Below are 11,364 nucleotides of genomic sequence, written 5' to 3'. Positions count from 1 at the left end.
TTTCTCTGCTGGCCACCACTCTTTTGAAGCAGCCCAGGATACAGTTGACCTTTTGAGTCACAAATGTATACTTTTGGCTCATGTTAAGCTTTTTGTCTACCAGCCTGTACACATATCTGGAATTGCCACCCTGGTGTATTGGAAAACCTGGAAGATATCAAGCATACTTCTAGCATAGAAACTCCTGTGATCTAGCCTAGCCTGAATTCTCATTCACTGAAGGAATATTTGTAACTGAATAATTTTTTCTTGCCTTGCACACCAAGGAATGTTAGGTAAATGCACAGAATGTTCACCATTTCTGTTTTCTTCACAGATGTGGGATGAAAATATACTTGTTAGATATTTGTCTGAGCATTACAATGCAACTGCTTTAAGATTGTCTGTTAACTGTATCCTTTCTTGAAGAAAAAAAAAAAAAAAAAACCACAAAAAACCAACTGTCAGCAGACAATTTATTATTAAAAATAAATTATGTTATTGCCTATTTCTTTTCCTCAGAAAGCCCTGTTGTTTTGTTTTTTCTTTCTGAATATTACATACAAATTATTGCAATTTAAAAAATAATAATAATCCTGCTCTGTCTTATGAGGATTGCAGTTCGATTAGCTTTGCTCTCACATGTCTCTTCAGACCACATTCTATGAGTTCATTCTGTTTCCCAAAGGGTGCACTCATATTTTCTCCAAGAAAGAAGATTATGGTGAATCATCAGAATGATACATTACAGGAAACATCATCCAGTTTGAGAAGCTAGCCCAAGAGAAAACAAGTATAGACAGACAAATGAATTACAATTTCCTTGGAACCCTATGTAATTCAAAATGCATATTTTCTGGAGGAAAAATATATACATATATATATAGTAATATATAATTATACATTATTTTGATTTTTTCCTCTCAATAGCAATAAAAGTATTTTTTCCTGAAGAGAATAATTATTAGTTCTTTAAGCTGTTCATTATGTTAAAAACAAAAATTTCAGTTGGAATTTCATTACTATTTTTGAAGGAAATTTTCACTGGTGTAATATACAAAGTCTTGACAAAGTTTGGGGTGAGTTACACCTCCAGCTTTCTGTTCTCATAGCCTAGTTAGAACATCACTGGTCATTTAAGCTGCCAAATACCACAAGGTGTACTGCATATTTAATGCAATTTGAGTGGGACCTAAAGCCCACACATGTAATATTTAACTTTAGAAATCACTAAAAATGCTTAATATGATGAGGAAATATTACTACCATTTATTATAAAGAAAAAGTTTCTCAAAAGTGAATTAATTCCATCAAATTTAGAAGTGAATTTATTCCATCAGCCAAGTGAAAAAAAAAGAAATCTAAAGAAACTGCTAGATTCTTACAGTGAATACCAATACCAGTCTATTACTTATTTTTCTAACAGACTGTATTTCAGAGTGCAGTTTATAAGGAAACATAGAATTTTGTATTGGTACAAGACTTCCACTAAGATATTTTTTTTTTGTTTAAGAGAGAGGTAACTGAAATTTAGATTTCAGAGTAAGTTAGTAATATTTTAATCTGAAGATCTCATTAGTAATAAGCAAAAAACAGGAAAAGTGTTTTTTTCCTTAAATTTCACAATACATACATTATTTTAAGATTATATTGCTACAGTAACATGAAGATATTAAGGAAAAAGTACTTCTCCATTAGAAAAATGGAGAAATTGGGAATTTCACCCCATCTGTTTATTCATCCTTCTTTTATCAAACCAAGAAAGTAAGGGACAGTTAATAAGCCCCCTTCTGTGTTTGAGTCTTTTTTTTTTTTTTTTTAAACATAAAACATAATATGTTTATATATGCTTTTCCCAGAGCTTCAGAGAATCAGAGAAGTTAGAATAGTATGAAGTTCGTTCATACTAGAAAACAGAAAATGCGTATTTTCACTAACAATGTTGAAAAAAAAATAATGCTACTGTGTTTAGTGGCTGTCACTGATAGCAAAGCTCAGAAAAACAGTGACTCCTTTCCTTTCCCCATAAGAAAGGATTCAGTGAAGTGGCATCCAGAGGAGTAGATTTTCTTGCACCCATAATTCAGAGCTGGACCCCATGGGAAATGTAGCAACAATGACATGAGCCGAAACACCAGGATCTCCAGAAGCCTGAGGATCCTGAAATGGAATGAGAGAGAGGAAATATGAGAGGAGTGGTGCCACCAGTGCCACAGTGTGAAGCTGAACGTAGATGAACCTCTTTTAAAGCAGCTGTAGTCATGATGACATACCCTGTACAACATGGTGTGTCTCTGCAAAGCCAATAGCTAAGAGGATGAAAAATCTTGTAGGATGTTTACTGTGCTTGTAGTTGAGACACAGTCAGTGTATTCTGGGGAACAGACTCAAGATGGGTGATCGCAAGATTATTATTTATTAATTTATGCATTAAATATTTTAATATTTTTAATATTTTATATTTTATAATCTGTAATCAATCATTGTATGGTATAATAAATAATCATCGTATGGTATAATAAATAATCATTGTATGGTATAATTTTTAATATTTTGTATTTTTAAATATTTAAAATATTTATTATATTTATCAATATATTATTTTCCCCCCCATTTTAGATACTGGCAAATATAGACAATTTTTATTCAGAAGTGCCAATACAAATTTTGTAGCTAAAACTTCTGAAGAGTTGTTTCAAATCCTTATACCTGGTCATCTCTGTGCAATGCAAGTGACATAACACACATTAAGTTCAGTACTTGACCAAGTCTAGCCAAATTTAAATATCCTTACCTCTTAATCTTTTGCAGTGCATAAACATAGGTTGAACTGAATTTTTGATTTGTGATTTTGGAACTTGTTAATTCTTCTAAAAAACATGGAAATAAATGCCAGTTTCTTGCTGAAATATTTTATCAGCTGCAACAAATAACATAGTGCTTCAAGCTTTATTTGAAGATACTCTTTGAATGCATATACATTCATTTTTTTCCTGATTTACACTGGCATAAATTCTATTACAAATATAAAGCTTTTTCTAGGGCTTGAAGCCCAGCTACCATTTAAGTTAATATCTCTCTTGACTTGATTAATACCTAATTAGAAGAAAAGAGAAACTGTATAGTTCAAATTCCTCACCGTATGTCAAAGTGACTCACTGTTTCCACAGAAGAACTGAGAGCATACAACATCACGTGCGTGGAAGAAAAATCAAGATCATGCACTGCTTTCATCCTATCACACACACAGAAATCCATGTCAGCATTAGAATAACATGTGACTATAAAGCCTGAATGCTTATATATGTTTATATATATATATATATATAAAAAAAAAACTCTTTAACATCACTTTAATTTAATTCAGAGTTTTCAATTACAGTCCTTATGAAGAAATTTAAAACTGTAACTCCAGTCATTTTTCAGCTCAAACTTGACTAAAAGGCCCCAATATCAAGATAAATAATCCCCAAACTAATAAATAAGTGTACAGTCAGTGAACATTAAGATGTTATAATTACAAAATAAACAAGAGAGTTTGGCAAAGTAGATAACAATAACAAAAGAAAATAGATAGAAAAGCTTACCCCTACCCTGGGCTCACTTACAAAACTACAGCAGAGGCAATCTCCAGAAGAGATCCTTCCCTACTGGTAGCCAACTCTTAAATAGATCTAGGAGCCTGGCTCCACCCCTTCTGGCTTCACAGGGGAAACAGGGGGCCCCAAAATAATTAAAAACAGCAGCAACGATCTGAGGAGAAACAAACTAATTTACTAAATATGGTATTGGAATGCAAGATAACACACTATAAAACATTATAATTAGAATTGAAGCTAATAAATCAAATATAATGACAGATTGTCCAAAAGCTTAAGGCCTTTCACTAATGTTGAAGTGATGTGTGCTGTTGGGACGAGCAGCAGGGAGCAGAGCCTGACGAAGAAGAAAAAGGAGGTCAGATGATCTTATGAAAAATCATAAAACCGTGACAACTTATTCTGTGTTCATAACACTGGTGTGAATAACAACTCATACCTCCCTAAGTACAGAAAATGGGGGAACTTTAATGCTGAAATCAAGAATGCATTATATGACCACATACTTCTTAAATGTTTCACAGTTGCTGTTCTGTTAATTTTTTTTGTTAAAAAACAGCATTAAGATATTTTCTTTCATAATTGTCTCAAATTGAAATCTAATTTAGATTAATTCAATTTTAAGGAAAAAAAAACAGTCATTAAAGGAACCCTGTTAACTTTCATTGATCTTGGACCATTTACCCAGACACTTATTAGAAGACAGACATTTTTAGAATAAGCAATATTATTTGGTTTATTTTGTTATAAGTTTTTTTTCTTCAAAATTAGAACGAATTATTCTTTATGAAATTTTTATGGTCTAATAGATGTAATGTTATAAGTTGGCTACAAACATATATATGTACACAGTGTCAAAGCTTTAAAGCTTTATAACACATTTCAAAATTTTGATTATAAATTATCAGAGGGCACATAATAATAACATGTAAAAATAACAGGATTTTTTTTAAGGTTAAGTGCTTACTAGTGCTGGATCCAAAATTAAAGTTCTCAGGAATGTGTAAGAGATTATTCTTTTACATCATTGTCTCAAGGCTTTCTGGAGACACAGATGAACAAGTCCAAGCAAGTCCTGGGCAAGGGTTGAGAAATCCTTTGTCTGAGGGACACAGATGGACAAGGTCAGGGGCAGCGAGAGAGAGATAAGATGCAGCTTAATGGCTGTGAAGCAGCCTTGTGTGGACTTTTCTCAAGGAATATGGCCATCTCAGGGGTACTCACATGACTCTTGCTCAAGTGCCCAGGGATGTCACATACGCAGGAGAACAAGTAGGATAAAAGAGGAATTGAAAACCATGACGATAGGTGTCTGCCTCCTATGACATTCGTGCATGCTGATGGACTCTACTGGGCCTGCTGCCTGAGTCCTGTTGCTTCCTCCCAGATTGGCTCTGTGACTTCTTCCTGCTTCCTGCTTGATCCCCAAGACCAGCCATGCTGTTGCTCCCCTTCCCACCTCCCCTCACCCCCCCCACTGCTTCTATCTTGGACCTTTGAAACGTCGTGCAATGGGACGTGCTTGAACCTGGTGGTGACTCTCCCTGCTTTACACAGTTCTTGCTTCTTTCCTATCTTTTCTATCAGCCTCCTTCCTTTCCCCATCACTCTGATTAGGATTTATAATAGACTGGTTGGACCAACATTTGAACCATTGTTTCTTAATCTCACGCCGGGTATGCAGCTATTAAAAGAACCTCATCTCCCTCCTATAAATTGGAGTGAGACAGAATGCCAAAGAAAATTTCTGACTGAATATAGCAAAAGGTTGAAGAAGAAAGATTTCAGATCTGTTTCATGTAATACACTGCACATATGAACACCAAATTTGAATTACTTCTACAAACATTTTGTTAAGAATTTTGAGAAATAAACTTAAGAAATTGTTACAAAGTGATTGGTATTTTAGTATTTTTGAAGTAAACTCCAATTTCTTGCATTGTGGCAAGACCTGCACTAGAGCAAATGGGTCATCCTTCTTAACTCCTTATCAAGAAGAAATACTTCAGGAGTTCAGTAGTTTAGCATTAGAGACTTCTGCGTCTAATCAATGTATATTCAAGACGTGGTCTCACAAGCATTATTAAAAGGGAATAATCACTTTTTGAAACCAGTTGCCATACTGCTGGCACTGTTACACAAGCTTAGTCCATCTCAAGCCCAGAACTTCACCTTCATATTGTTGAGCTCAGGGTGATCTTTTCACTCTCTGAAAGTCTCTTTGACCAGTTCCTCTGACAGTGCGGTATCATCCAGACTGCTTGATGGTGCATTCTATCCAAACACTGAGGTCATTAATAAAGCCATTAATCAGTAATATCTGGTGTCAACACTTATCACAAACTGCCAGTTGGACTTTTAAATCTGATATTCCAATAACCCTCCATTTATCCAGCATGTCCAATTTGGCTGTAAGAATACCAGAGGAGGCATTACTGAAGGTCTTCCTAAGGTCAAGAAACATGAGATTATCTGCTCTCTCCATGTCCACAAATCTAGTTATTTCATCAACTGAGTCAACTGAGTTGGATAGACAATATTTGCCTTTGATATATCCAGCTGCTTTTTCTCAATCACATTCTTGTCCATCATTCACCTACCATAAACTTTACCAGACGTTTTCCAAGAAAACATTTCTGTTTATTAAGTACTACAGAAACAAAATTTTCCTTTTTACATTAGAGAAATATTAAACATAGCTTATGCTTTGATAACATTATAATGCTACACATTCTATGTCACATTTTGACCATTCTTCCTGTATACTCTCACATGGTACAAAAACTGGCATCCAAGAAAAGTGTTTTGTTCATCACTCTATGAGAGTCAGACTTTCTGCCCTAGGGCTTTGGTCTTAATGGATTTATTTTGCATTAATATGTCCTGAATTATTTATAATATCTGCTAATAATAATTGTCAAAATAATTGCATCCCAAGTAGCTATGGGATATGGTGAGTATACTATTAAATTTGAGATAATTATGCAAATGGATGCATGCAAATGTAACCTCAAGCGTACATTTACCTAATTAGTAGAAAGCTAACACCAGGAATTTGCCCTCATGGCAGTTTTGTTCCCAAAAATGGCATTGCTAGTTGTCACTTCAGAGTATTGTAGTAAAGTGTCAGAGCAACTACACCTGCTACAGCTGATTTTACAAATATCAAGAAAAACAAGTGGAAATGTCAAAATGGATGCTTTTTATGAACGTAAGGGGAAGAAATAAAATGAAGAATACTCATGAAATTGTGAAAATACTTTCTATAGAGAGTTTCTGGTAGAATGATTCTTTCTAAGTTTATTCTCTCTTATTTCCATTCATATTAGGAATTTTTATTAATACATTTATGAGAAGATTAATATTATCAACTGAAAAAGCAAGCTAGTTTATTTTAGTGCTGTAAAAGCAGACATTTAAAAAATTTCCTGTCTACTGAATATAACTAACCGTTAATTTCTTCTGTATTATTTTATCACCTCATCTATCTGTTGCATTCTCGTCTATCCAACAGTTATTTCCATTCCTGTTACAAGATTATCCCTTTCCAAACAAAAAACGAGGTCACGATACATGGCTTCCCTGATTTTTCTCCAAGAAATAGAAAGGCCTGAATTAATGTTTTCCAGATAGTCTTACCTCTTTCACACACCTTTCACACACTTTTTCACACCCAAAGTTATGAGAAAGCAGAGAAAAACTTTTTGGAATTTACAAAAAGTTGCAGTAAGTCTGGGAGCAGGAAATAATGATATAAGGAGAAGATGCACCTTCTAGAAAAGGTTTGCTCTGTTGTTTTTTCAATTTCTTTTGGAGAATTGGGAAAGAATAGTTTTGTTCTCTGTTTATAAGGGTTTTTTTTTTTACAGAACAATAAAAGAATCTGGAATTAAAAAAAATGTCGGAGTCAAAAAGATGAAAGAGTAAACGGCCAGTATCAGACTGCTTAAAGGAAAGTTTAAATTCTAAACGCTAAACTACCAGATATTAAAAGCTGAGCTATCAGAGAATCACAGAATCATGGAATCATGGAATACCCTGAATTGGAAAGGACCCACCAGAATCTGTTGATATCTTTCATAGCAGTCAGATTAAAGACAAGTAGGTCAAGACAGATCAAGTTATTCCATTGTTAGGAGTGAATTCTCCCATGCCATGCTTTTCCCAACAGAAGGTATTTCTATTTTGACAGTTTATATTTGTCTTACTGTAATACAGCAAACACTATTAAAGCACCTGTTATTTTGGATGATATTCTTACTTGATGAATTCATTTCATTGATGATACTGTTATTTGTCAATTTAAAAATAAATAAATGGATGAATGAATTAATGATTGAATTAAAACAAACAAAAAACCCAACAAAACCTGATCACACTTCAAAGCATACAAAATATTGGTAGAAGAAAGCTAAATTTCTCTCTTAGTGAAAAAATAAACAAGAAATTATTTTCAAAGATTTCTTTGTACTCTGAGCTATAATATTTAAGTGAAGCAAGAAATAAAATTTACTGAAAACTTTAAATAATAAAGGATATGTTCTTAAAATAATACAACACATTGCTAACTTCTCCAGGTTATGTATAATTTCCTTTTGAAACTGTTAGAAGAAAATAAAGGTAAAATGACTTTTTTTTTAGATTGGTCTCCAGAGTGTTAGAAGACTTTGCTTGTCTTAAGTAAAGCTAAGTTTTGCAAAGAAACTATTTGAAGAATTAAGGATAAAATAGAAAGCATGAATTTAAAATATATTTAAAATGCATACTGAAAGGGATATGGTTGAAAAGCAACAGGAATACAATAGTATTTCACTGTCGAGGATTTTTAAAAACAATTCAAATACTAAAGACTGCATCAAATTGCAGTAGTTTTCTATGCAGCAAATAATAAAAAAAAGACACAGAAAAGAAGATATAAGATTATCCTCTGCCCATATTAGATTGTACAGGAGCTGCACTTCTTAAAGAGAAACACTACTTTTGGATTCAGAATGTAATCCTGAGTTGAGATGAGACTTAGTACTCTTAAAAGTAAAATACTGTGAATTTCTTAAATTTAACTATCTACATATACACAGAGAATGTTTTCACCACCTCATTATCACCTGAACAAAACAAAAGCACCCCAAATTGCTCAAAGATCTTTTATTTTTCTTCAGAGCTTAATCCATTAGAGGAAGAAATCACTAGATTGCTCTACTCAAGCCATGGTATAAAATACAAAAGGAAGAAAAATAAGAATAAACCGACAAAAAAACCTTAGTGCATCATATACTTATGTGATATTTTCAAGTTATGGGGTGAGTATGCCAATGTATATTATTAATATGCATTCAAGGCAAAAAAGAAGACTAGCAGACCTTCACAGCCTAGAAGGAAAAAAATAAAAACTTGAATGAATGGGAAAAAGATACTAAGAGATAAAGATACCTAGACTTCCCAGAGAAAATTCACATTTTACTTTTTTTTTTTTTTTTTTTAGTAAAGATATCCGCTTAAAGTCTAGTAACATAGAAAAACAGGGTATCACAGAAAATCAAACAAATGAACATATGGAAATTATCTTTGTATTTATAGAAAATACATTCTCTACAGAAAGAATCACAGAAGATACCAGGAAGAATCATAAGAACATTTTCAATAGTATCTTGCAATACCAAGGATATGTGACATTTAGTTACATAGTCAGGTAGTACTTCAAAACTAACAGAAGAACACTTTTCTCTAGATTACATGATATTAACTGAGCAGCTCATTATTGGAGAATATCAAAGCTAGAACATAAAAAATTTCAAAAAGGACAAGACAGATTTATCAAGGTCTATGTTAGGTGTCACTCCATTCTTTTGATCATCTCTGCTCATTTTTGTACTTTTCTGATTAAAAACATTTTTTTTTTTTTTTAGAAGTACTTCAATCATAAACAACGAGACTTGTCAGAAATTGGAAAGGTTTGTTAAAAACAAAAGAGAATGAAGAAAATGAACAAAAGTGTCTACTTGCTGATTTTCTTGAGCATCCACTATAGCATGTATTATAGAATCATAGAACGCTTAGAGTTGGTGTCATGGTTCTATGGTTTTTTTGTTTTGTTTTGTTTTTTAATTTCGGGTTTCAGTATTCCACATCAAAACATCATGTAGTGTATGAGGCATTGAAGTGTTAATGCCCCAATTCCAGGTACCTATCCCTGTACATTACAGAAGTCACAGGATCTGACCCTTCTGGGTGGGGGGGGGGGCGCTCTCTTGCTGCTTTGCAGTGGGTGCTGGAGGTGCTTTCCTAGCTGTTCCAAGGTTTTCAGGTTTGACTCGGTCCCAGGAACTCTCTTTCTTATCTTGTCTGATTTATTAATCTTAATTTCAACTAAATTGTATATATTGTGTTATCTTGTATTCTAGTATTATAATAAAATAAATTCACCTCCATAGATTGTAGCCGCTGTTCTTTTTCTCCCTTCCTTCCTTCCCATTTTTGTGGGACTGGGGTGGAGGGGGGAGGAGCAGAGGCCTGTTGCCCCTGTCACGGACATAGATTGATCTGATCAACTCTGTGACAGTTGGAAAGGACCTTTAAAAGTCATCTGGACCAAATCCCCTACACTGAACGTGGACATCCACAGTTACATCCGGTTGCTTAGCGCCTTGGCTAGCTTGTCCTTGAAAGTCTCCAGGAACAAGGCATCCACCACATTTCTGGGCAATCTGTTCCAGTGTCTCACCATCCTTGCAAGGAAAAGTCATTTTCCTTGTATCCAAACTGTCAATTTTTTTTTACGGGCTGATTCGGCTTGCTTTCTTGACTAGAAGGGTGGAGGGACCTGTGGAACTGTGCCTCTGGAAAGGGATAAGGGAAAAGGGTAGAGAGATGGGACTAAAACAAAGCAGCGGCAACAACCTGAGGAGAAACAAACTAATTTACTAAATAACATATCAGAATGCAAGATAACACATTATAATACAATATAATACAACATAATTTGATTTGGAGCTAATAAATCAAATATAATGAGAGGGAGTGTCCAAAAGCCAAAAGCCTTACAATAATGCAAGACATGTAGTCAGGATGAGCAGAAGGGAGGACAGCCTGATTTAGCGACATTGCCAGGGGCTTTATCTTGTCTCTGAACACAAAGTCCTCTGGGGTATGTAGTTGTTCTTCTCAGAACTGAAGCATTAACTCTTTAACTACCAGTGCACTACATGATGTTATGATGTGAAATATTGATAGCTGAAAACCATAAAACCACAACACGATCTAAATCTACTCTCTTTAGTTTTGAAACCATTTCTCCTTGTTCTAACACCACAAACCTGCAAAAGACTCTGTCCCTTCTTTCCTGTAGCTTCCCTTTAGATGCTGAAAAGCTGCTATCAGGTCACCTCAGAGTCTTTTCTTCTCTAGTCTGAAATATCCATAAGTAGAAATAATTTATCCAGAAATAAATTAGTGAATTTCACCTCTAGTTTCATGTGGCATAGCTTTCCATGCATTGTTAAAGGATATTATTATAGATCTTAGATATAACTGCTTATCCAAGGAGTGCAACTTCATCCTAATGATAGAATTTTAGGGAGTAGAAGGGACCTCTGGAGATCATCTTGTTCAACCCCTCTGCTAAAGCAGGTTCCCTAGAATAGATTGCACAGGAAAGCATTCAGGAAGGTTTTGAATATCTCCAGAGAAGACTCCCCAACAGCTTGTTCCAGTCCTGTCAAAGTAAAGAAGTCCTCTCTCACATTTGCAGGGCACTGCACTACCCACCATGTCTTGAGGGACCAACCCC

The 11,364-nt window shown here is 34.4% G+C and overlaps 1 long non-coding RNA gene across 1 annotated transcript; it reads right to left on the bottom strand.

Moving 5' to 3' along the window:
* Positions 1-412: 412 nt before the first annotated feature.
* Positions 413-10,984, bottom strand: LOC128072955 (uncharacterized). Its single transcript, XR_008202546.1, has 3 exons — positions 10,892-10,984; positions 3,139-3,214; positions 413-2,139 (listed from the first exon to the last, which is right to left on the bottom strand). It is a non-coding gene; the product is annotated as an uncharacterized LOC128072955 (long non-coding RNA).
* Positions 10,985-11,364: the final 380 nt, after the last annotated feature.

The sequence above is a fragment of the Tympanuchus pallidicinctus genome, unplaced genomic scaffold (assembly GCF_026119805.1).
Source record: "Tympanuchus pallidicinctus isolate F22 unplaced genomic scaffold, pur_lepc_1.0 scaffold10, whole genome shotgun sequence".
Lineage (NCBI taxonomy): Eukaryota > Metazoa > Chordata > Aves > Galliformes > Phasianidae > Tympanuchus > Tympanuchus pallidicinctus.
Note: the sequence above shows the minus strand (reverse complement) of the source record. Positions and strands in the feature narration are given on the sequence as shown.